The sequence below is a fragment of the Gallus gallus genome, chromosome 3 (assembly GCF_016699485.2).
Source record: "Gallus gallus isolate bGalGal1 chromosome 3, bGalGal1.mat.broiler.GRCg7b, whole genome shotgun sequence".
Taxonomy (NCBI): domain Eukaryota; kingdom Metazoa; phylum Chordata; class Aves; order Galliformes; family Phasianidae; genus Gallus; species Gallus gallus.
The window spans coordinates 17818882-17845417 of NC_052534.1; the positions used below are offsets into that span (position 1 = coordinate 17818882).

The window sequence follows — 26536 nt, forward strand, 5'->3', positions numbered from 1 at the left end:
TGGGGACATCTACCCTCAGACCTCTGCATTTTGCATTTAGGCGATTTTTGTGTCTTTTGAACTGATCTTATGTGAAACAATAGGTTAAACTTTGAATGTAAGCATTAGGCAGATAATTGCATGTGTAGGGGGAATGTCTGAAATTGAACTTTCAGGCTCTTAAGCAGAAGCCAGCTACTTGCTAGCTACTATTGCTATGCTCTGGTTGTAAGTTTTGATAACATTTAGACTGAAAAATAGTGACATATCATAGATCTTCCAATTATTGTCCCAAATCCTCTGATTAATAAACAGGCCTGAGACAGAGCCAAGAAGTTTGGAGGCTGATCATGTGTTGTGCTTGTGCATTAGACTATATAGACTGCAAAAATCAGAGGCTTGGGATGCTAGAAGAAAGAGGAGGCCAATCAGAAGGCTTCCCAGAAAGAAGTGTTGGAAAAAAAGAGACCTGGGAAAAAGAAGATGAAGATCCTGGCTGGAGAAAAGATCCTAGCAGTGGGTGCAGAACCTGGAGATCATAAAGCTGCATGGAGGCAAATTCTTGGGTATGTGCAGGGACTTTGGCCGTTCACTCCTGAGGCTGGTGGCTGCCAACAGCCACACAGCAAGAGCTGAAACTTCTGCCCTGCTTTCCAAGACTGTTGGTGTCTCCCTGAGGGGAGGAAAAGTCAAGACTTTGAGAAAGTAGAGCCTGGAGGATAACAAGTGAATGTGTGAGATAATCAGGCAAGGTAAAAGCTCTGATCTCTTTGCTTCTTAGATAAATCCCAGTATCCAATTCCACTGTAGGTTGTTGTTCACTGTTTTGCCTGTGATAGTCTGCTACACTGTGGCTTTAGCAGGAAAGAAGTGGTTTTGGTTATGGAACAAGTAGTAATGACAGATGCCACTCAATTTAGCATCTTTTCTTGCTATTGCAGTGTTCTCATAAATAAATGAATGTAGCTTATTTTAATGTCTGGGCAACATGACTTACAGTCAAATGAGGAACGACCTCTATTTTTCAGATAGTTACCTTGTGGGATGTCTTCATTACAGGCATTCCCGCACTGTAATTATATCTCAGTGAAAGCCTGGCAAACGTTTTGTATTCTACCTTCTATTGGGACAGTTAATGAGGTGGTAACTGGGACAAATAGTAGTCTTTGTAATGCAGACTTTTCTTGTCAGAATGACAGGATAGGCAAGACCCTCAATGCTTTTGGTGACCACAGCCATTCACTGCTGGTCCTCTGGGAGGAATTTAAAGTGGGAACCTGAAGTAGAAGGAAATCAAGAGGATGTAGTGAGGCAGCTTGCTCAAACTCTTACAGTCCTTATGCTAGGATTCTGATTTGTAAAATGTTGTAGAGATTTGCAAATGTGAGGTTATGCCCTGATGTGTATGAAAAACAACAATTCTTCCTCTACATATACAATTTTCATAACAATCTGTAATTCTTTAAAATCAAGCCATAATAGTTGCAAAATAGAGCCTGCTACTTGCTGAATGAAATTACATTTAAATACTGTTTATCTGTATCTAAGCAGACCAATGAGGCTGAAGCCACAGCTAAGCTTAACTGTATTGGAACTGATCAGAAGACCAGGCTTCATTAAGTGCCTGAACACAAGACCATTGGAAGCAGGGAATAGCCTTGGCAGTTTACTGCTTCCCTTGGTTTAGCTTCAACCAGGTTTGACCCATCGTTCATTGCCTCTGTATTGCAAAGCACTGTTCTTCATAAGTAGGTGTGTATTTTGGATAGTAACACACATAGAGAAGTGTTGAGGACAGTATTCAGTGTTGGAATAAAGTTATCAAATACAGATTTATGAGAGCTGTTAATTAGAGTTTAGATGCAGATGAGGGCTCCTCTTGGATTCTGTGTAAGGTTGGTTGCTGAAGTGCAGCTTACGGCTGGCAATCGTCCCTCAGAGGTTTTGGCCTTTGCTGAAAGTTGCAGTGAAATAGGTTACTGTTGCAGATAATTTACATTGCTTAGAAATTACTTGCAGCACACTCATCTGCAGATTTCAAAATCTTTACAGAAGTGAATATGCCACATTTTTTCCCCCTAAAAATAGAAGCAGGGACAGGGACAAGTTCACTGGATTGCCTACATCTGTGCAGTTGGTAGTGGCAAAAACAGCAAGCCAATCTAAGAGTCTTAGATTATGGTGAGTCATTTGCTTCATATATTATTTAAGAAAATGAAGCCCTCCGTCAAAGTTTATTTTGCTATATTTTTCTTTTGAGGGACTCCTCTTCAAACTTCTCTCCTAGACCTTTTTTCTTCCTTAATTTCAATTTATCTTTGAGTCATTTTAGGATCTGCAGCCAGTTTAGTTATCTCTTTGCATAAATCTGAGTGCTGTAATTCTGTCACTGATGCAGCTATTTCTATGCTCAATGCCCTGTCTGCAGTACCTCCAGTTTTCTGCCTAACTGGCTGGCACACCCACGGTAGATGACCTGGACAAGCATTCTCAGTGGCATCCTAACCTGCAAGCTCTTCATGGAGCTCTGTGCTCACCTTTGTTCTTCGTGCAGCAGGTGGTTTTGCTTTTGAGAATAAACTCATGACAGCTTTCAGAAGACATATTAATCATAAATTTCTGCTCCTCTCCTTTTAAATGTAATGGTTGACTTTCTAGGCAAAACACAGGGACATTAATCTAGCTGTTTTCAAGCAATCATTTGAGTTGATGTTCCTCTACAAACTTATAGGGAACAGGGGTAATAGAAAGAGACATAGCAAGTACATGATGTGGGCCAGCACTTGGCTGAAGATCAGGACACAGAATGTGGAACTGCAAAGAGAAACATCAGTGTAGCTGGAGTTTGTTGGAGTAGTTCATCAATGATTAGTTTATTTTTGATCTTGTTTAGCATTTTCATTAACAACCTTGGCATAAAAAATAGACCGTGTTAATGCAATTTCCTGATGATGCTCCGCTGGGAGATAAGGCAGAACTCCAGCCCGTCTTCAGAGTGTAATTAAAAGCACACCTGTCCTCTCTGAACAGCTTTTTTATCTCTGCCTTTTAAAATTTCAGAGGTAAAAAAGCATTTCTTGAACGTCACTCCTTTTCATTTCATTGGATGCATGATCTTGGCCCAACTACTTGAAAAATTCAATTTTTTAGGGTGTCTGTCAGCTTGATATCCATTAATTTCCCCTGCCAAAGCCCAAATGAATAATGTAAGTTGATGTAAAATCTCCAAATGAGGGTAACAGGTAATTATTCATGTTCAAGTCTTAGGCTATGAATCATTTCTACTCTTCAGTCCAACTGTTTTTGTAGCACCACCAGTTTCATATTTCTTTGCTTCTGATGTAAATAATTTTCAGTGATATAAAGTGTGAGAGGGAACACATTTTTGTTGAACACGGGTAACTCTAGGACTAAAAGCAATGAAAACCTTTAAAACAAGAGTTATAGAGGCATCTAAGTGGCAATTAGAATCCTTTAAAAATTCATTCAGATTTAGTGAGATGTTGCTGGCAGTCATTCATAGAAGTAATTGCCCTGTGCACATGAAAAATTTAAATGTGGTAATTTAGTAATGAATCTGAACTGTCAGAAGGTATTTTATGGATAATCAGACATTCCTGCAAGCATAGATGTGACTGAAGAAAATGGAAAAATAACTTTGTGGAGTCAAGATGTTCTGAAATAAGTGTTTTCTCTGGAAGCAAAGAAAGAACCCTGTGATTTTTAGAAGTGTAGTCCACTGTCAGTCAGTAAGGGCAGCCACTGGAAGCAAATAAAGAACTACTTGTGACCACGTTGTCGATTCAGATTAGCCATTTTAAACAGTGATCTTTGAGGACTGAGGACTTCTGGATTCCCAGATGCTCTGTGCACACGCATTATCCAGCCCTGGGAATGGGAGGCAGGAATTCTTTTAGGCAGGATACAATTTAGAAAGGAGAAGCTCAATTCTCCTTTAATTTTACTCACTTGAAACTGTGTTCTGTATTGGAATTCTTTTCCTAGAATTAGGAAGGTCACTAGTTACATGCATATTGGGGACAGGCGAATTTGAGGCATTTGGGAAGTTTATTTGGACTCACTGTAGCATAGGGAAAGTTAGTATAAAACGTTGCATTTGGATGTGGCAGCAGTTCACTGCCACTCTTTGAAGGTGTTACTGACATAAAAATGGACGATAGCACTTGCAAATCTTTTTTACCCTATGGCTCTAAATCAATCTGGGGATAAGATCTCATGATGTTTGTCTCAGCTGTGATAGCACTGTTGCTTTTTCTGTGTCTGGCTATTTCTTGGGGATTTTCAGGCTGTGAGGCTGTTTGCGGAGAAAACTTTTCCAAAGATCAGATCCATCTCAGGCTGCTGCTCAGTTAAATCTCCCTTTATCAGACTTGATTTGCCAGCTGAATTGTTAACCGAAAATGTATTTGTTTTATATTTTTTAAATCTTCTCCAGCATTAGAATGCTATAAAGAGGCACTCCTGCTTTCTAATGTTTAAAAATGCTGATCTTGGATGCTATTTCTGGTATTAAAATGCATACTATTAGATGTCATCTTCTCTTTTTGTTGTTTATGCAGCTGGTATTTTTTTTCCTGATTTTTGTTGTTTGCTGAGTTTATTGAATGCTAAAAGGGGTCAGCTCAACTCCTATTTCTGGTGAAGTGGAAGGAAATTTTCAAAAGAAAATAAAGATTTGTGGTTTTTTTTGTATAACTAAAAGTAAACAATATTTGTATTGATCTATGTCTTTTTAAAAACCTGTTTGCTGGTAGGTTTGCCTTCTTCATTGACTAACAAACTTAAGCACAGGCTTGGATCATCATGGCAGGTTCTGCTAAGTGCTACGAGAATGAACTATTTCTACAAAAAAAAAAAAAAAAAAAAAAAAAAGGATTGATTAAGCAAAATTATGCCATGAGAAATGATGAGATGGAGTATATCAGCTAGCAAAGAATAGCAAGCTACACCGTTCCATTTTTCAATAAAGTCTCCTTTCCCCGTAGATCCCTTAGAAGATGGATCACCACTTGGAAAGAGCCACAGTATTGAGTCTTTGTCCTTGATCTGCGTGCTGGAATGGGGCCTCACTCTTCTGTTCTGCCTATCTGGTAAGTTTCCCCACCCCAGGCAAGAAAACAGAAAATATTTGCTGCTGAGAAAAAATCACCTTGAAGATAATTTTCTTTCTTCCCAGAATGAGTTATCTAAATATTACTGCTATAGCATTTGGCCATTTTGAGGTTTGCAGGGCTATAAAACTTTTGATCATCCCAAGGAGGGGGGGAAAAGCTGAAGGACATCTCTTCTTTTTGATGAAGCACAGAGGAAAAAGAACAACGTAACAGAAAGACTATTTATAGAGGCTGCTTGCCAAGTCAAAGCCCGAGCTTTAATTACATTTGTGCACAGTGTAGCCATGTTTAATAAAGGTCTAGATGCAGTATCATCTTCCTATTTGACTTATTAGCATTTGCCTTTTCTCTGTAAAATCTGGCACCTGTTTATGTGATTGACTGTGAGTAAGAGTGTAGATAGATCAGGGCTGAAAGTCAGTCAATGTCACGAGCTCCTTTAACACAACCCTTCTAAAACTGTCATAGTTTTGCCTACTTGTGAAGCATTCACTGGTGATTACGGGTTGCTTTGTGTCCTCACAGTGCCATGGTTAGATTGGTAGGCTACGGTACCTTGCAGGACTATGGTGTGGGTGGCAGCTGTTAGGAGGTGCATGTATATGAACTGATTGGTTTTTTTTTGGTGTATTCATTGTGATCAGGGCTTGATTTCCACAGAGGTTTTTATCAGACAGAATGATAAACGCTAGTGCTTCACAAATCTGTTGACATCATAAGTAGCCTTGTCACTTCAAGAGAGATGCCAAAGAAGTCCAGCTGTGCTTGAATTCCTGTTTTTTTTTTTGTTCTTTTAATAGTCTTGTCTAGGTTACGGGTGAAGTTCTTGGTCAGGGCACTACAAGATGCTTGCTTTTTCCCGTCATTGCTTGGACTGATAAAGACAGACATTCCAGTTTCTAGCTCCAAAATGTTGCAAAACCACGGTGCCCTTTAGGATTTATGTGTAGTCTGGCAGCAATCTCTGGTCCTGCTTTCTGTCTGTACACAGGGTATTCAATAGGGAAACAGGCTTAGGCTTTTCATGTTTGCTCTCTTTTCTGTTGATATTATATTGCCTCTCTGGACACCCTGGGTACCTTTTTGACCTCACATCTCACCTTCTTCTCCAGTACTCATTTGGATAAGAACTGAAACCTAGTGCCAATTACTGATGTACTTCCATATTGAAAATGGCTTCTGGCACCCTAGATGGCAGCACTCACTTTTGTGTTCATGGCACAAATATCTGGGTACAGGCGTTCAGGTAAGGACAGGGAAAGATCCATACATTGCTGTTACCTCTTGTAGATATGGAGCAAAATGGGGAGTATGAGGTGTGGTAGGTCCCTGAACTAAATTCCCACTTAAGAATCTATAAAGTTAGTCTGCAGATATGCCCCCATCTCCTCCCCCCATCTTTTTTTTTTAATGTGTTGGATGATGGCAGGCTGCTGTGTTACAGCAAAAGGATACAGTTTCTAGTCCGTGGTTGTTGTCTTCTCAGTTGCTCTCATCTGAAACATTACCAGGACCTTAGAAAAGGTACTGGCTTTTACAAATCCCACCAAGGTCTGTGTCATCACTTCTGTGAGCAAATAGTCAATTTAGATTTCAAACTTGACCAGGAATTAAAATCTTTTTTCTTGGATAAAGTCCAAATGAGTGCTGTTCAATATTGAAGCTGGTTTGTATTGCTTCCCTCAGAGAAATGCATCTGTGCTGGACTGTTTTATTTTTTTGCCTTCGTTGGCACATTTATTTGTTTGTGTTGCATAGGAAACTGAGTATGTTATGATGCTAAATCTTTCCTACCAAGCAGCAGCTCTGGCTCAGCCTTGGTGGTTATTTAAAATCTCAGAAGAGAATCATCAGCTGCTTTACTTGTACATTCAAGCACACAAGGTGATATGCTAATTGGCCTTTCATTAGTGCCTGACTGACGTCACCAACAGAGCAGAAAGAAAGGAGGCTAAACTGATGAAGTACTTTTCCACTGTTGAGCTGGTACTGATGCAGCTATGTACTATAGCTTGTCTTTTTTTTTTTTTTTTTTTTGGAACAGTTCTAATTTTCTGTGTGACTGCATTTGTGCACTGTAGCATTCAAACATTGCCCTGGTGTATTACTCTCAGAGCTGAGCTTTTTATGAAAAAAAGAACAGGAACAGAGGCTTTGAAATTCCTCTGTTTCTTTAGTGTTATTGCTGTCTCAGATAGATTCAATTAGGTTGAACAAGTAAGATTTCATGATGCATCTCATCGGTGCTCTTCTCATGTATGTGTATCTGCATATTTAAGCAGTCTGTCTCCTGTAAGAAGCGTAGATCCTGCAGGTAATAAACAGCTGTGAATCACTTAATGAGCAAGAGGCATAGCTCCTCTTTTCCAGGACGTTATCCACTGTGTGAGCTCAAGCTGAAATTGTCACAGAATTGAAAAAGAATCTGTTCTTTTTTCAGAGCTGCCAGAACAAGCCTTTTGAATCTGAGAAGCTTTTTCATAAGTATAGCAAGCAGCTTTTTCAGTGTAGTACAAGAAGGATCTACATCACATAATGGGATACAGTACTGCATCAGAAGTCCATTGAGCTGGGTTCAGTTCCTGCATTGACTTCCTGAGGTGAAATCACTTCATCTTTTTGTGCCTCAGTAACCCTATCACCTGTACGATAGGGGTAATATCTTTCATTATTAAATGCTTTGCTATGACAAGTCTTTCTAAGATGAGCTAAGTTGTGTCTTCAGAAATTACAAAAATCAGAATGCACTTTGGTCATGATAATGAATAAATGTAGGCTAAGAAAGAACAGATTTGCTTAATAGGAAACCACTGCTACTCAACAGAACTAAATGAAATAAGTTGACCCTGGGATTAATTAAATAGAACTGCTATTGCTAGTGGCTTGTTGTGAATTGGAGAAATAATTTTGTCTTGTAATATGTTAACTGAAGTGTAATAGAAAAGCTAAAGACAGATAGGAGCTCTGATATTGAAAAGGCCATGGAAATACAATCAGGATTATTTATTTTGGAATCACAAATGGAGAGTGCTGAACTGTTTGTTACTCTAACTTCATTAAAAAATAGTCACAATAGAGACCTTGATAAACTGGGACACATTTCAGTGACTAGAAACCTATTGTAATCACAATGACAGTAATATAATCTTGGGCTTTAGTCCATATGTCTGTCCTAATGAGAGCTATTAATGTCATTGGTTTGCATCCAGCTTGCAGGCCAAGACACTTAACTAAACATTTTTTTGTTTGTTTCTGTCATTAGCTGGGATGCAGAGACCAAATGGCTGGGACTATCTTGTTCTTTAGTTCAATTAATAGACCTCTGTTGTTTCCCTGGAATAAAAATCTGACAGCACAGGATAAAAAATTACTCCAAAGCTTGCAGTGGGACCAACAAATGAAATCCATCATGGATTTAAATGGAATCATATTACAGTCTTCTCCCTTCATTGGACCAGGGATCTTTTCCTGTGTAATGTTTACGTTACTTTGAATCATGAAGACAAGGACAAATTCAGGGAGTTGCTGAATCCTTTGTCATGAGCCTTGACTCATCTATTTTCCTGTGGAAGAACCAGCTAAGGTCTCTGTTGAGGAAAAGTAAACAGTGGGCATGCAATTTATAGCTCCTTCTATTCTTCCAGGCAGAATGAAATCTCTGGGCAATGGCTGAAGCAATTCTGCCTGTGACACCACTGCAGTAATGCACAGTAGTAGCAGCAGACAGTTGACTTGTAGGAATGGTACATGTGCTCCATCTTTGCCTGGAAGTTGTTCATGAATTCCTTGATGATTGCTATCACCACTGTATTTTGAGTCCAAGGAGTGCTGATTATAAAAACATATGTTTTTCAGGACTGTAGTCAATTGTTTGGGACCTCTGAAGTTAAGCAGTGCTCTGTAAATGAAATATGTAGAAATAGAGATGTGCAGGAAATAATCTCAAACAGCAGTGATATATTTTGCTTTTTATAAGTTGAGTTCTCATAGGAGAAGTAAAAATTGCTGCGATGAAGAAAGTTTCAGCAAATAACCTCTTTTGGTCATAAAACTAGTAACTTGTCTAAAGGAAATGAGTGGTCATGGGCCAGAAAAAGCTTGTGTGCCCATCAGATGGAGCTAAAAAAAATCTGTCCATGCTCCCTGTGCACCTGTGAGTGCTCCATGACCTGCAGACCTAAGTACCTACAATGCAGTTAATACAAGTTAACTCTCTGGTGTGGAGTTAAAAGCAACTCACTCTTTCCCCCCCCCCCCCCCCCGCCCCAAGACAAGTGCTACCTTTTCCTTTTAAAATGAACCTGCTACGAATCCATGTTAGTCAAAGGTTTGTAACTGTGACAGTTCTTGTAAACTGATTTGGGCGAGTGCTCTTAATGGAGGATACCCAAGTGTGAATACACACGGGAAGGAGTTCATTAAAATAAGAGGCAATTATTGTGTGAAAGGAGGGCAAAGTTAGCTATATCAAGCACCACGGTGTTTAACATCTTTAGCTCTTTAGTCCTTTCACAGTTAATAGCCATTTACCTAGTTTGTCTCAATATGTATGTTTTTTGATCTGTGGTATTCTGAAAGTTGCTTATATCAGATGGAGAGATAGTGAGACTGTTAAAAGCCTTTGGTTTTTCAGTGTTTAAATGGATGAAGGGTTAAATAAAAAAACAAAAACAAAACAACAGAACACCACCAAACCACCTTTCTGTTACTCTAATTAAAAGAGCAATTTTGACAAATTGGGTCATTAGTGAAGAAAATAACATGAATGGCTTAGAGTTACACAATGAAGAAAGTAGTTTATGTACTGCTGTCTAGGAGATTTTATTGAGCATAATCAGAAATGCAGTAACAGGAGGTCGTAATTCACCTATGATTTAGGTGAGTTAAATTAATCATAGAATCACAAGGTTGGAAATGACCTGCAAGATCATCTAGTCCAACTGTCTTCCCATTGGTACCACAAGCTACTAAACCGTATCTTGTAGTTCCTCATCCAGATGCCTCTCGAACACTGCCAGGGATGGCGACTCCACCACCTCCCTGGGCAGGCCATTCCAGTGCCTGACCACCCTCTGAGAGAAAAAGTTTCTCCTAATGTCTAACCTAAACCTCCACTGGTACAACTTCTGGCCATTTCCTCGGGTCCTGTTATTTGCCTGGGAGAAGAGGCCAAACCCTTTCTCATCACAGCCTCCCTTCAGGAAGTTGTAAAGTGCAATGAGGTCTCCCCTGAGCCTCCTCTACTCCAGACTAAACAATCCCAGCTCCCTCAGCTGCTCCTCATAAGACTTGTGCTCCAGCCCCGTCACCAGTTTTGTTGCCCTTCTCTGGACACGTTCCAGGGCCTCAATGTCTTTCTTGTAGAGAGGGGTCTAAAGCTGAACACAGTGCTTGAGGTGCGGCCTCACTAGTGCTGAGTACAGGGGGATGATTACCTCCCTGCTCCTGCTGGCCAGACTATTTCTAATGCAGGCCAGGATGCCATTGGCCCTCTTGGCCACCTGGGCACACTGTCAGCTCATGTTCAGCCGAGCATCAACCAACACCCCCAGGTCCCTTTCCTCTTCATGGTCATCCAACTACTCATCCCCAAGCCTATAGCGCTGCATGGGGTTATTGTGGCCAAAGTGCAGGACCCAACACTTGGTCTTGTTAAACCTCATCCCATTCACCTCAGCCCAGTGATCCAGCTTATCTAGAACCCTCTGCAGGGCCTCCCTACCTTCAGGCAGATTGACACTACTTCCCAACTTGGTGTCATGTGCAAACTTACTCAGGGTGCACTCAATCCATCTAGGTCATCAATAAAGATATTAAACAGGATGGGCCCCAGCACCGAACCCTGTGGGACACCACTTGAAATGGGTCACCAGCTGGACTTAACTCCATTGACCACCACCTGTTGGGCATGGCCCTCCAGCCAGTTCCTTACCCGAACGCATGCTGGCTGGGCCTGATCCCCTGGACGCCACATATGAGCCGTGTGATCTCTCCCAGGATGATTTGTTCCATGACCTTCCCTGGCTCCGAGGTCAGGCTGACGGGCCTGTAGTTCCCCGGATCCTCCTTATGGCCCTTCTTGTAGATGGGAGTCACATTGGCAAGCCTCCAGTCCTCTGGAACCTCTCTAGTCATCCAGGAGTGCTGGTAGGTAGCTGAGAGTGGCTCAGCAATCACCCCCGCCAACTCCCTGAGCACCCTAGGATGAAGCTCATCTGGTCCCATGAACTTGTGACAGTCCAGATGGAGGAGGAGCTCTCTAACCATCTCCACCTGAATCTCCGGGGGGATATTCCACATATCAGCCCAGACTTCCAGATTAGGTGCAAAGTGCCCTGAGGATAACTGGTCTGACTATTAAAGGCAGATGTAAAGAAGGCGTTGTGGACCTCAGCTTTCTCCTTGTCTTCTTTGGTCACATTGACTGCGGCATCAATTAAAGGATAGAAATTATCCTTGGTTCTTCTCTTGCCATTGATATATTTGTAAAAGGATTTCTTATTCTCCTTTACTGCAGTGGCCAATCTGAGTTCAAGTTGGGCTTTTGCCTTCCGGACTTCCTCCCTGCATACCTTAGCAACTTCCTTATAATCTCCCCTAATAGCCTGCCCCTTCTTCCAGAGGACATAGACTCTCTTTTTCTTCCTGAGTCTCAACAGTAGTTCCCGGCTTATCCACACCGGTCTTCTTCCCCTATGGCTCGCCTTACGGTATTCAGGGACAGCCTGTTTTTGCGCCTTTAAGATTTCCATCTTGAGGAGCGTCCAGGCTTCCTAGACCCCTTACCCTTAAGGAGCGACTCCCAAGGGACCTTTGCTACAAGCATCCTGAACAGGTCAAAGTCCACCCTCTGGAAGTTCAAGATGGCAGTTTTGCTAGTCACCCTTCTGACATCACCAAGAATAGAGAATTCTACAATTTCATGGTCGCTCTGCCCTAGACAGTCCCCAACCTTCACATCACCTACCAATCCTTCTCTGTTAATGAAGAGCAGGTCTAGCAGGGCACCACCCCTGGTAGGCTCTCGTACCAGCTGTGTAAGGAAGCTATCTTCCACACACTCTAGAAACCTCTTGGACTGCTTCCTTTGAGCTATATTATATTTCCAACATATATCAGGGAAGTTGAAATCCCCCACGAGAACAAGTGCTGGCGATCGCGCGACTTCTGCAAGCTGCTCATAGAATGCCTCATCCATCTCCTCGTCTTGATTCAGCAGTCTATAAAAGACCCCCACCAAGATGTCTCCCCTACAGGCCTTCCCCCTGATCCTCACCTATAGACGCTCCACTTTATCATTCGCAACCCCAAGCTCTTCAACATCAAAACAGTCTTTAATATAAAGGGCCACACCACCACCCTCCCCTCCTCGTCTGTCCCTTCTGAAGAGCTTGTAGCCATCTATCACAACACTCCAGTCATGGGGAGCAGTCCCACCATGTTTCAGCAATATTGGCTAGGTCATAGTTAGCCTGATGCACAATCGCTTCCAGCTCCTCCTGCTTGTTGCTCATGCTGTGTGCATTGGTGTAGATGTACTTCAGCCGAGTCATTTGCCTCACTCCCAGCTCAAGCATTATTCCCCTAGGCTCTTGTCTTGTGAGGCCTGTTCCATCCCTTTCCCCCGTCATAGTTAGTTTAAAGCTCTTTCGATGAGCCCCGCTAGCTCCTGTGCTAGAATTCATTGCCCCCTTTGGGATAGGTGGGTTCCACGGACGGACAGCAGGCCAGGGGCTGAGTAAACAACCCCATGATCAAAGAACCCAAAGTTTCTGGCTCGACACCAGCCTCTGAGCCAGTTATTCATTGCTTGCACTTTCCATGCCTGCTCCGAGCCCCATACTGCCCCTGACAGTACAGAACAAAAGATTGCTTGTGCTCCTGCACCTTGAACTATGCGCCCTAAACCCCTGAAATCCCTTTTCATTGTACGTAGGCTTGTCTGAGCAATTTTGTCACTGCCCACCTGAACTATGAGCAATGAAAAGTAATCAGTGGACCTCACCAGCTTTGGGATTTTCCTGGTTCTGTCCCTGACCCGGGCCCCAGGGAGGCAGCACACTTCTTGGTGGCTCGGGTCTGGTCTGCATATGGGGCCCTCTGTTCCTCTGAGAAGGGAGTCACCCATCACGACCACCCTTCTTTCTTTCCTGACAGAGGCAGTCTGGAGGCATGGAGGTGACCATCTCGCCTTAGGCTCCCTCCTTGGCAGATCCTCCATCACCTCACCACTCACCTCACCTTCAATTTCCAGCGTGTGAAACCTGTTGCCAAGTGGGAGCTGGGGAATCAGGGTAGGCAGGTGGGGGGGGGTTCTCGTGATGCCAAGGAGGGACTCTCATCCAACCCTCCTCATCTGTCAGGTCTGTCCTATTCTGATGGGGCTGGGGGTCCACTACTTTTGTGTGGGTGTCTCCCTAGGACCCTTTCCTCCGACACGCCAGTGAGTCACTCCACCAGTCTATCTCCCGCTCACATTCCCTGATGGCCCTAAGTCTCTGCATCTCTTCCTTGAGCTCAACCACCAGCTGGATCAGCTCATCCACCCGCTCACACCTCACGCAGGCAGAATCTCTGCCACCCTCCCCAGGTAGCAGCAGGCTCAAGCAGTCCCCATAGCCAGAGACCTGAACAGCCACATTTTTGGGCAGGCCCTCCATCTGGGTCACCACAGTCATCTTGGAATAGACTCGTCTGGTGGAAACCATGTCAGGCCTACAATCTCAGAGACTGCCAAGTAGGAAGCCAGATGTCTGAACAAGGAGGGAAAAAACGAACAAAAAAAGCTTGCAGTTCTCACCACTTGACCCACCTCCCACACCCACAGCTGCAGAACACCGTGGGCAACAAGGGCTGTGCTCAGTCATTGAGCCTCCCTGTTCTCAGTAGGCAGAAACAATGGTTACTCACCTGCTTTGCTATGTAGGCGGAAGCCAGCTTTCGCACTCCCTGACGCTGTTTATAGATTATTAGAAGGTGCAAATGTTAAGGGCGGGGGCTTGAACTGAGTGGCGAACATGCCGGCTCTACCCCCGCCGAATCAAGAGCCTGCCCACAAGCTGCTAGTTCTCCAAGAGGAGCACGGCACTGCTGCTAGCTTCAAACTAGCCCTAAAAAAAGCATTTCTGTTGGTCTCTTTTACTCCAGATCCCTTGCCCAGTGCAGTCTTACCTGCTCTGATGCACGTCTCCGCAGCAAAATTACGTGAATTAGGTTTTGGCTTTGGACTCCTAGAGTAGATGGTTTATTTAGAAGTTTTGTTCTGAATGTAATTTTCTCTCTCTCAAACCACTAGTTGCTCCAACAGGGGGACCCTGTGCGTTTTAATGTGTAGTCAATAAGATGGCTCAGTTAGCATAATGGAGCTGGTTGGCATAAACCATGGCAACCATGGCATAAATCACATGGCTGAATGATGCTGTGAAATGCAAAAGGAAGTAGTGCTAGGTGAGGGAAATCAGGGAGGAGGAAGCAGATTAGGGAGCATGTGAGGCTTTCCATCCTTGTAAAGGATGAGTGATGTCCCAGAGACGGCCCCTAAAGCAGTTCTGAAAATGGAGACAGTGCTTCAGAAAAGAGAGCAAAAGCAATTAGCCTAAAAACCAGTTTTTAGAAGGCCAGTGGGATAAAAAGTGTAAAGCCAGACTGAATATGCTGAGGTGTTAAGAAACAGCCAACACACCATATTATGATGACCAGTTTTTATTTCCTTTCACATTAGGATACCAGACCATGTAAATAAGGAAGAGGCAAGGTGCATTTTCACAGCAGGAGAGTTTCTCAAACAATATTCAAGACAGTGAACGAGTTTTTTGAATGACTCTCCTAAACGAAATAAATACACATGAAGTAATGAAAAATGACAGTAATGAATAGTTAGGAGAATCTTGAAAAGTAGCTTTTTATGAGCTTCTGCCAAGTGGGGAGGATGCAGCATGTGAGATTCCCTGGGAGTATGTGGTGTATCTAGTACACATCAGTACTTACAGCAATGAGTTGTACAAGGAAATAGGGAATATGTGTTTTACATTTATAGGTTATGCACAGCTGGAAAGGCTGCAGGCATTTGGGTGAAAGGATCAGTATTGAAAAAGTTCTTCATAATTAGAAGAATTCACTCAAATGAAGTGACATTCAATTTTAGAACAGGTACAAAATGCTATGATTCAGTATAAATTATTTGCAAGATTAAATGATGAGGAATGACTGCCTATCTGGCAGTCTCAAGAAAGGATGTGAGGTTACAGTGGATAACAAATTGAACATATGTCAAGACTGTTATAGTGATGCAAGGAAACATAAACAAGAATCCATTGTGCCCAAGCACTGGAAACAATCTTTGTACTGTGTTTGGCAATGGTTAGGCACCAGCTGGAGCATTTTGTCTGGTTCTTGGCCCCCTGTGGAGACTTGGACTGAATGGATATCAAAGATCTAGAAAACACAGACAGTGAGGGAAGACAGGAAAAATGAATTTATTTAACCTAGAGATAGGAGAGCTGTGGATATGTGAGACTTCATGAAGTAAAACACCTACTTTAAGGAAGGAGATGTGCTCCATGCCTACTGCACAGTACCAGGTATCTAGTAGTAGTAGCAGAGGTAGAAGGCTAATATGCCATTGGAAGAAATCTGTATTAGACAGTGGGAAAGGCTTTCTAACATCAGGACTGCACAAACTATTGATAGAGATTTCTAAGTACAGGCTAAAATATTTCTGAAAAAAAAAGCCATAGGTACTATTTATTGCTCCTGGAACGGCATGAAGAATGATCAAGATTGCCCCCTATGCTCTTTCTAGACTTGGTCTCTGTAGTTTTTCTGTAAAGGAACCATCGATACCTTTCCGGGCATCATAGGCACACAAGGATACTCAGGCCTGAATGACAAGAGGGGCAGCAGAGTTTTGTTTTTGTCAAAAAAGAAGTTTTCCAGGAATTCTGGATCCTGGAAAAAACTGGATATTCTGCTTAAAATCACAGAAAATCTCAAATAGAGCTAAAGTTGCTGTTATTTTTAATAATACAGTGTGTTCTATTGTTAAACAATAGATATCTCTTTTATTATAAATATGTGAATCAAAATTTGATTATAATCAAATTGTTCCTAATGATCCTTGTAAGATGCTAATGATTGCAAAGCTCTGACAAACTGTCCAGAGAAGGGCAATGAGAAGAGCTCCTTTGTGCCTGAGCGAGAGGAAAATAGTACTGAGTATCTCAAATATTTTCTAATTCAAAGAGTTACAGATTTTGTATGCAGTTCCCAACAAATTGTGTTGCTTGTTGGTACTTCTCTGGTCAAGCAGAACACTGTGAGAAAATTTTAGGAAATTGGCTTCTGGCGTGATACGTTGGTACCACTGATGTTATTAGAGTGCATCTTACAGCAAGGATATGAAAGGCAGAGAAGTGATGGGGCAAAGGGCACCATGGAGACAGAAAAATAATATGTTATAACAATACTTTATGAACCCCCAAACTCTCATTTATAGTTTGCTCTCACTTGTGCCTGTACACACCCGTGATTTCCCATGCTGTTTTCTGAGTCTATGTGACACAAAGTACACAGTGTCAAGAAACAGAGAGCTGTCTTTATTATATACTGTGTGCAGGAGCAATTGTATTGGAAGAAAGTGAATGAAGAGCAGAGCTGCTTATCTTGGTGTATGTTTTTATGACTCTGTATTTAATACACAGCTTGTGCTATCACAGTAAGATAAAAAGAGCTGCTAATTGCAGATGTCTTCAAGTGTGGCTTGGAAATGATAACGAAACGACTATTTCACATGAAATGCAGCAAAGGATTTGAAATTTAACTTGAGAGGTGGAAAAAATGTAGTGGATTCTCTTCCAAAATGGATTACTTGAATCGAGGAAGTGGTCAGAAGCTGGGACTGGAAATCTGGAGAGCTTGGGTCTTGGCTCTGTTGTAGACTGCCTGCGTGAACTCTGGCAAATCACTTTGTAACTTGCTCATGCATTTCATCCTTCATTTTGACTTCATGCTCCTCAGAGTAGGGGCTAAATCCCAGTAGGAGGATATAGGTGTGGAGCACAGTGGGAGCTCTTCTCATCTGAGTGCAAGGATAGTTTGGAGGATAAATGATGGCAATAATCAGTGTGAAACCAAGAAGTCTTCCAGATGAGTGTGTTTGGGGCTATCTGGGAAGATGAAATGGAAAACAGTTTTCCAGGGAATAAGATTTGTGTTTCTCTGGTGCCATCCACCTATGCTATAAGAAGTCAGTGCTGTTTGAAAGAAAAGAGGCAAAAGTGAACATGGAGTGATTTACAGTAAGGATTGGATGGAAAAAAGATGCATCCACTCCCTGTCTGCCCTGTGCAGCTTCCAGCACTGCAGCTAAAAATGATTCCTTTGATCTATTATCCTCTGGTTTCCACACAAACCTGGGTGAATAAACACCACAGAAAAGCACAGTGTTTTCTGCCTTTGAAGCTGACTGTGGAAGGAGGAATAGTATTGGATACTTCAGTGTACAGCCAAAGAGTGAGTAACTGAGAGGCAAAGCTAAGAGGAGATATCCTTAGCCAAAACCTTCCTATGTGCTTAAGGCAATACAAAAACAATTTAGAAAGACATCAAAGGAATTTGCGTGAAATCTGGAATCACTTAAACGCCATTGCTTCAAATAGGCCTGAATGGGAATGCAATATAATTCCCACTCCAGAACATGTGAAAATTTTGGAGGACAGTATTACATTTCCATCCAAATTCAGATACTTTCTGTTTCCTGGCCCTGACTTAGATTCTGAATGTGAAGAACCATCACATGCATTCATTTTAATGTAAAAGGCATGGATGACTAAGGGCCCAGGCTCTAACTATACCTCTATAGAATGTTTCACAGTAGCAAATTATTTTTGAAGATCCCATCTGAAAATGATTTCTTTATTCTCCTTGAAATACAGGTAGATGTAAGGATAAAGTGAACCAGTATGCTGAAAGTCATCCAAATACTGAAGAGGGGATGGTGTGAATGTTTCATGTTCTGACACACAGAAGGATGGAAAAGCTTCTTTCCTGAAACTTGTGTCTAGAAAATATCCTTAAGATGGTTATTGTACACTTGGTGATTAGGTTGTTGTGTAGTACACTGACTTACCACAAAAACAGCAGATACAGATCACTTCTTCTGCAGAACCATTGCTTCTCAGACTTATTTGATTTACAGACATTTAGTTCACTTCTACTCCTCGTTTAAGATGACCTGTTCACAATATCCCAGCTTGTACTGGATTAAATAATCAAGCCAACACCAAGCTCTTTCAGCACCAGAGCCCAAAGATATAGATGGGAGAGAGTGGTGCTGAAAACAGTTTTAACTGCAGGAGTCAGGGACGTTCTTGTGTCTTCTGCCCAGCAAGACACCTTCAACAGCAGCTCTTAATTAGATACATCAGGTGTGAAAGAAGATGAAGAATTGAGAGGATGAAATTTGGCACTTCTCAGTCCAAACATCATCTGTACCCTCACTCAAATAATTCTTGTTATTTTAGACTCAGGCATAGTTAGAAGTTGTCACACAAGAGTTACCGAGAAAAGGCATTGGATAAACCAGATATCATCTAGATATGTGCCAAATCCAATCCAACATAGGAAAGTAATAATTGATAACATACATATTTTTTAGTGTCCTGTGTTTGTTTGGAGCCTTTGTTATGACTTGGTATTACCCAGTCTAATTTCTAGATAAAGTTAATGAGGTTATTAAAATGAGAGCCTGAAGGATTAGCTAACGTAGAGGGACTCTGCTTGCTCTTTTCCCTTTTAAAGAGAAAGGCTCTTCACAAAATGTGTGAATGTATTTTTAACAGGCTCAGCCTCTAACACCGTTTTAAATGGTGTTGACCCTGTTGATCCTACATTAGTGAAGAATTATAATAGCTTCCTCTTCAATGGATAATTGAAATTAAAAAGGGGACTGCTGTGGTGCATTTTATTTCTCAGAATGTAACAGATTGTAACAGATTGCTATTTCACAGACAAACTACTGAAGGCGCCCCTTTTTTAAGCAGTAACTAAAATGTCCAGAAGAAATCTGTATCCTTTGATGTTTCCTACTTTCTACCAATTTCTGTTCTGATTGTGGGTCTAAACACTAAAAGATGCTGTCATCACAACCTCCTTCTTTTGCTGCCATTTAGGCCAGCATATTTGAGTCTTCCAACATTCAAGAACATCCAGCTTGTCCATGCCTGTGTTTTCCAGGGTGATTGGTGAGTTTTGTCTAGATTTATGAGTAGAAATTGAGCTACTTAAAATTCCAGGCTGTTGATATGTGGTTACATTTATTTGACTGATTCTGTAATTAAATGGGTTTACATGATTTACAGACAAATTACTTCAGGAAGTGTCAAAGAGATGGCTAGTTAAAGCTGAATTATATCACACAATTAGTGCTATGTTATGAGCTCTCCTGTGAAATCTAGCCACAGATTAAGATTTAAAAAGTGAAGCTGACAACAGTTGGGTTCTAGTAGCAATTTTAACTGCTGAATAGTTTTCCCTTTAAAACTCTGGTCTTATTTAGGCATCTTGCTAGGAATTTGGGATTCTGAAGTTGGGTATACATTCCTGAAAATGCAGCCAAAATTTAAGAAAATTACATAAGGTTGATTTATTTTTTTTTTAAATTGTGGAGCTCGAGATTAAGAGGGCTCAGGAGAATAGGTAAAAGGACAGAAACTGTCATGTAAGACAAGAGTGACTGCTGCTTTTATGGGGGCTCTGTTTTTTAAACCTAGTTCTTTTAAAATGGAACCGTAATGAATAACAATGCATGTAGGTTTTAACTGCATTTTCTAAGTGTTTAGTGGTGAAATGCGTACAGATTTAATCAACCATAGCTAGGTTTGAAATGACAAGTCCAGTGAACTCAAATTTCAGTTTTATCATCTACTTGGCAAGTTGTTTCAGAGCATATTTTTGTTTTTCCTCCCTGTTCCCAGAGAACTGTCTGTTGGCGTACAGGCGTTCTTTCTTTCTTCAAATGTACTTTGAAATGTGTGGGTTTGTTGTTGTTGTTGGGTTTGTTTGTTTGTTTGTTTGACTATGGGCACCTTTTTTGATGTCTTGATAAGATCACTGGTAAATCAGATTGGGGAAAGTCACAATATAGAGAAATTTGTCAATGGAAAACATATCTGCAATAAAATCAAGGGACTAGAAAGCACTGCTGTTTACTATACTGATAACCAGATTGCTTTCAATTTCTAGATTTGAACAAGATAAGTATGTTACAGCAGCACCTGCCTCAGAATTTTTTTTTTCCAGCATGTGAACTAGAAACACAGTTCCATTGGGCTGAAAAACCAAGTACTTTTATTATTAACAGCTTATGTTTCATTATTATACACTTATACTTTGACCCAATTTGCTATCTTATTGGAACAGCCGAAGGGCTAGTGTAAGGCAAGAACAGAGTTTAATCTGAAAATATAGCTTAAGATATTTTTAATTTTATAAACTGATCTCTAGAAAATCAGCCTGGGCACTGATGTACTGTGGTGCGCCAGAAGAGCTCAGTTTGGACTTGGCTGTCACTTGAGTGGAATTCTATGGCACTTTCAGTTGTTTGCACAGTTTGTCCAGCTGTATATCTCAGGTCTGCCTCTGATTACTCCAGAGCAGACAGGTATCCTAAATTTTCAAATGCCTGGTGCTTACTAGTGCATGGTTACAGCTGGGAAAATGTTTTGTTCATTTTTCATTATCAGCTTTAGTCATCTCAGTTCTGTGAGCCACCTCAGTATGGACCAAGATTTAATACATCTCCTCCTCCCATGGCTCTCCAAGTTGTGTTTTTCTGTTTTAATTAAATATTTCATTTATAACATTGAAAAATAATGATATCAAAAGCAAATAGGTTCCCTGGGGGTTCTTTCTGCCACTGCCAAATGCATTTTAAGTCATCACTAGGAGAGCAGTGCCAGGATGATGTATGGAACTAATAGATCAGTGTGATGGGGTGGAGCTGGAAAAGAGAATGCTGAGTTTTTAAGAACATCTGTCTTACTGTATTCTGATTTTTAAGTTAATTTCTTTGTGAAGACCTGGCTGACATGGCCAGATTTGTACTGGGAAGTTAGGAGAACAAATTATTTGAAGTGAATACGTTGATTAGCCTGATATGTTATTGTGTAAAATTTTCCACATCTGCTGACATGACTTAGGATTGCTGAGCACCGTTCTCAGCAATGGTAAAATAATTCAGCCTTCACAGGCTTGCATCACTGTACATCATTTTAAGCTCATAATAATGTGAAGTATAAAAATGGTACATAAGCTCCTAAGTGCTTATGAAAATTTGATCCTAATTCTCACTGAAAGTTAACAGGATTTAGAATTTCAAGTGGCAAAGTACCTTTTGAGAATTATACCTTATTACCTCATGCATTCAGGAAGCTATGTCATATTTGTCAACCTGGTTTTACACTAGAAAGATCATAATTTTTTTTTCTTGGAGGATTAGTCATATCATAGAGTCATCTAGGTTAGGAAGGACCTTAAAGATCACCAAGTTCAGCCATCAACCTGACCTACTGAGTCCCATCACTAAACCATGCCTGTTGGTGCCACATCCACACATCTCTTAAATACCTCCAGTGATGGGAACTTCCTCACTTTCCCAGACAGTCTGTTCCAACACTTGACCACTCTTTCTCCCAAAAAATTCTTCATGATATCCAATCTAAACCTTGCCTGATGCAAATTGAGACTGTTTCCTTTGAGCCTACCCCACCAGCCAGTTCTGCACCCACGGATCTGTGTAACTCTCCAAGCCACAAGTAGCCAGTTTCTCCAGGAGATTACTGTGGGAAATGGTGTCAAATGCTTTACTAAAATCCAGGGAGACAACATCCACGGCCTTTCCCTCACCTACTAAGTGGGTTATCTTGTCAGAGAAGGAGATCAGGTTAGTCAGGCAGGACCTGCCTTTCATAAACACATGCTGGCTGCTTCTGATCACTTGACTATCCTGATTGTATGGTGTGATGACATTTAAGGTGATCTGCTCTATGACATTACCTAGTACTGAGGTCAGACTGACAAGTCTGTAATTACCTGACTCCTCCTTCTTGTCCTTCTTGTAGACTGGAGTCACATTCACTAACCTCCAATCAGCTGGAACCTCCCTGGTTCTATTTACAAAAGCATTTCTATTGTCTTCTACTGCACTAGCCAAACTGAGTTCTAGCTGGGCCTAGTTGACCCTTCTAATTTTCTGCCTGCCTAGTTTTGTAGCCCTCCTGACTTGCCTGTTCCTTCTTCCAGAGTTCATACATTTTTTTTCTTCCTGAGTTCCTGAAGAATTTCTCTGTTCATCCAGGCTGATCTTTCTCTTCTGTTGACTTGACTTTTGGTGCATTGAGACAACCTGCTCCTGTGTCTTTAAGACTTTATTCTTGAAGAAAGTCCAGCCTTCCCAGACTCCATTACCTTTCAGAACTGCCTCCTGAAGGATGTACTAGCTCCCATTATCGCTAGGTTTTACACAAGAGCATAAAATCCAGTCAGAATGTGCACTTTGTTTTAGTGAAGTTTAATCAAATAAGAAAATCCAATTTGTCTATGTATTTTCTTGGCTCTCATTTTTTTCTGACCAGAGGGTTTCTGTCAACCATCAGAAATATCTGGAAACTGTAGCACTTCTTATTATTCCCTATTGCAATCAAATATTCTTTATTACGGTTCTGAGGACCAGAAGCAGACCACTTTTCTAATGAGAAGTGCAAGTAATGCAAGAAGTACATCATGCAAGTCCAATCTCAATTGTTTTGGCTTATTTTATGTTTTTTTGTAGAAGAAGAGCTTCCTTTGTATTTTCATGCACCAGAGAGTGTGTCAAATAATACAGAAAACACAGGAGGAAGCTCTTTAAGTACACACGTGGATATGATCTGAGTAAATGTTACTAATGCTGAATCTATGCTGTGGTGGAAGCCCATGAAAAAAAGACTTCTAATACATAGATAATATAAAATACTCTGCTTTTCATTTATAGTGGTATTAGTCAGTAAGATGCTTTTCAAATTTAGGACACCATTTTCATGAGCCTTGAACCCAAATCCTGTGGCCTCACTGGAAGCACTAACAGCTTCGGAACATGAACATGTCTACTGTAGATAAATGATTAATTTAAGCTCATAAAACAAAGGTTTCGTACTGTAAGAATGTGTCATGGTTGATTTTTGAAGGTCACTTTCTGCTATGGCAACACAGAAGCCTCCCTTATGAAAGAAAGGATCACAGCTGAACTGATGTGGAAAATAAAAAGGGGCAAAAAGAAGCTGCACTAAGACTTCTTGAGGCTACTAGAAATGCCCGTAGAGAATATACAAAATGAGCCCTTCTTCCCCATCGTACCTTACTGGTTTATCTCTCTGTGTATTTGCACTTGCTTTTTTCTGCTGACATTAAACTATTAATTAAGATTAATCTGGAATAACCAGTTAAACTGAGTAGTTGAGGTCCTTCTAAAGTGAGTGGGTATATTGTCTTTGTCTATACATTTCATTCAGAAAGGTAATCCGAAATGGCAGTGCTTTGTCCTGCCAAGTTGGGATGTCCTGAACAAATGGAAGAGAGCTGTCCACCAAAGCACCAGGGCTTTGTTGGTAGCTTCTTGTATATAAGCACCAGGGATTTATGTACAGGGTCTTTCTTCAGGTACTTTGCCCAGGCTTCTGTTTGCATAGTTTGACTGTTTATAGGGATGCAACCCTAGCTTAAAAGATATGTGAGGCAAAAAGGCAGGAGACACCTGATGGCCTCCGCTGGATCAGATCCCAGACGCATTCTCTCCAGAGCTGAGGCAAAGAGGCAAGGTAAATGATGTTGGGATTCTCTGATTCTGAATTATGTCTCTTGACTGTGACCGTACTCATGCCCCAAAGAGGTTAAAAACGGACGGGCTATAGCAAAATAATTATTACATATCATTTTAAAACAGCATAAATAATGTGTTTTCCTTATAGCTGTCATCTGATCTGACGACTCACTTCAGGTCAGGTGACAGTCTTGCATTTGTTAGCAATCATTTCCCATGTTGAAAGCCCAGTACTGGTACATAACCTAAACCCCATGTTTAACAGTTTGCTCACTGCTAAAAGCATTACTCCTCTGATAGTTTACAACATGTGATGGCTTCACAACATAGTGGCTCTATTTACAGTGTGTTGCTCTGTGTTACATGCTGCTAGCCATCTGCAAAGTGCACTGTAGCTTGTTATCATGTGCTTACAGGCATTAAAAAGACTAATGGACCAGATTCTCCTTTGCAGAAAAGCCCCTTTATGCCACTCAGACCAGCTTAAAATGGACTTTAACTGCAAGTAATATGATCTAGTCCTATTTACAGTCCATCTGTACTTCCTGCATTGTGTGAGAGACCTCAACATAAACGAAGATGAGGTCATTGGGAATTTGGTCCTGTTTAGCTGCTTGGTGACAAAGGAACTCTAAAGAATATTAATAGTAAATCACTCAGATTTCCATGAGTGTGAATATCAGTCCTTAAATTCACAGTCTGTCTGTGATCCATCTTGCCTGCCTTGCATAGCACACAGAGGGAACAGATGCTTCTGGTGTGGTGCAAAACCCAGGCCTGTTACCAGAACCAAGCAGAAAAAGTTAATGCCATTCATAGAGTGCATTAACAGAAAGCTGTGGGTTGGGTTGTTGTTGTTTGTTTGGCAGAGAGCAGGCTATTTTTCTCCCCTGAATTCCCCTAAAAGGTAAATAAATCCCATCAGAGTGCCTGCTAGAACCGTTTAGGGACAGACCTCAGGAAAGCTGTGGGGTAATTCATTTAATGTGGCCTACTTGTTGGCTCACAGGCACTGTGGCCTCCAGTGTCTCTGGACCAAGAAATGGTTTATATGGATGCTTGCTATGGAAATGTCAATCTTGGGATCAGGCAGGGGAGAGGGCAGGGTCTGTCAGAGATTTGAGAAGGAATAATGCCAAGAAACCAGGCTTTGGAAGGAAAATTGCCTGTCTGCTATGGCTGCTTTTGTAAAACAGGCCCATTTTTGCAAAAGATTCTGAGTCTAGTAATTTGCTGAAATCTGATGAAACAAAATGTTTCTCAAATTGTCCCATGGGTGCTGCTCTTGGCACTCACTTCCTGGCCTTTATCACCTGAGAGTGCTGCTTCTCCTTGCCTGTGTCTCTTGCTTTTGGCTTCTATATGCACTAAGAGGAAATGCTTCAGCAGATAACTGTTTTTTTCTGTCAACTGCTTCTTTATCTATTTTATTACATTGTCTCTATATTACCAAATTCTAGCATGCACTTATCACTACTCTTTCATATCCCTCAGCTTCAGGGAACTAAATCCACACTGTATTGAGACAGGAGAGTTGTAAAAAAATGCATCAGCACATCAGCTTGTCTGGAAATTGTCATATACCTTGGTGACGGTGACTCTTGGGGGATGATAGTAATATAAGTGATGTAAAAACATTTATAGTCAACCATGCACTCATACAGAGTCTTCCTGTGATGCTGTTGATCACAGGTAATAGCATGCAGTGCTTCAACGCAATAGGACAGTTGGAGGCTTGGGAGTTTTAATGCCAGCATTTTTGTTATTTTCTTGAAAGAAGCTGAATCTGAAATAGGAAAATGTCCCAGGAAGGAGTGAGCTCCCCATGGCTGGCTGCCCTCTGGGAAGCATCTATGTGGGTACAAGGAGGGAAGCAAGCTGAGGGGCCCTGCTTGGCTGTGCCTGGGTGAGGGACTGGGTACTGTGTCTTTGGAGAAGGCAGAGGGCCCACGGGGCATGTTCTGTGAAGGAGAGTGCAGAGAAAAGGGTTCCACCAAACCTCATTTTTTTTTGTTTAGACTTCAATTAGTAATGTAAGTTAAAGCTGCTTATTCATACCACTCCTTCATCCTCAAAAGTTTTAGCTTTGCCAGGGATAGAGAGCTGAGGGTCCTCTGGAATTTCTCCTTTTTGCACTCAGAATTCTCTAATTGGTGTTTGTAGTCTCCTTATACTCAATACTGAAGAGAGGGGGAGGATATCTGTCTGGAAACCTTTCTTTTTGAAATAAAAGCATTCTTCCTCTGCATTGTTGACCATGGTGAACTCTTTAAATAGAGTAGCACACAATAAAAATTTTTTGCAATGCTTATTTGGGAATACCTGTATCTCAGCAACAGTTGAAGATGTAAATCAAATGTTAGCAATGATTGGGAAAGGAATGGAGAGCAAAACTGAAAATGTCAATATGCCACTCCATAGATCTATGATTCACAACTCTTTGATTGTTGTGTGCTATCCCTCTCAGACTTCTAAGGATATATTAAAGCTGAAAAAGGTTCAGAGAAGGGCAGTAAGCCTGAAAGTGTTACCATAGATATGGAATGGCGTCTGTGTGAAGAATGACTCA

General features: G+C 41.3%; 1 long non-coding RNA gene across 1 annotated transcript in view; it reads left to right on the forward strand.

Annotated features, from left to right (window-relative positions):
* LOC121110265 overlaps nt 1-26536 on the forward strand; it is an 85353-nt gene that overhangs the window by 40112 nt on the left and 18705 nt on the right. Inside the window, exon 2 of the long non-coding RNA XR_005859004.2 lies at nt 4986-5090. This is a non-coding gene — a long non-coding RNA (uncharacterized LOC121110265). The remainder of the gene's footprint in view (nt 1-4985; nt 5091-26536) is intronic.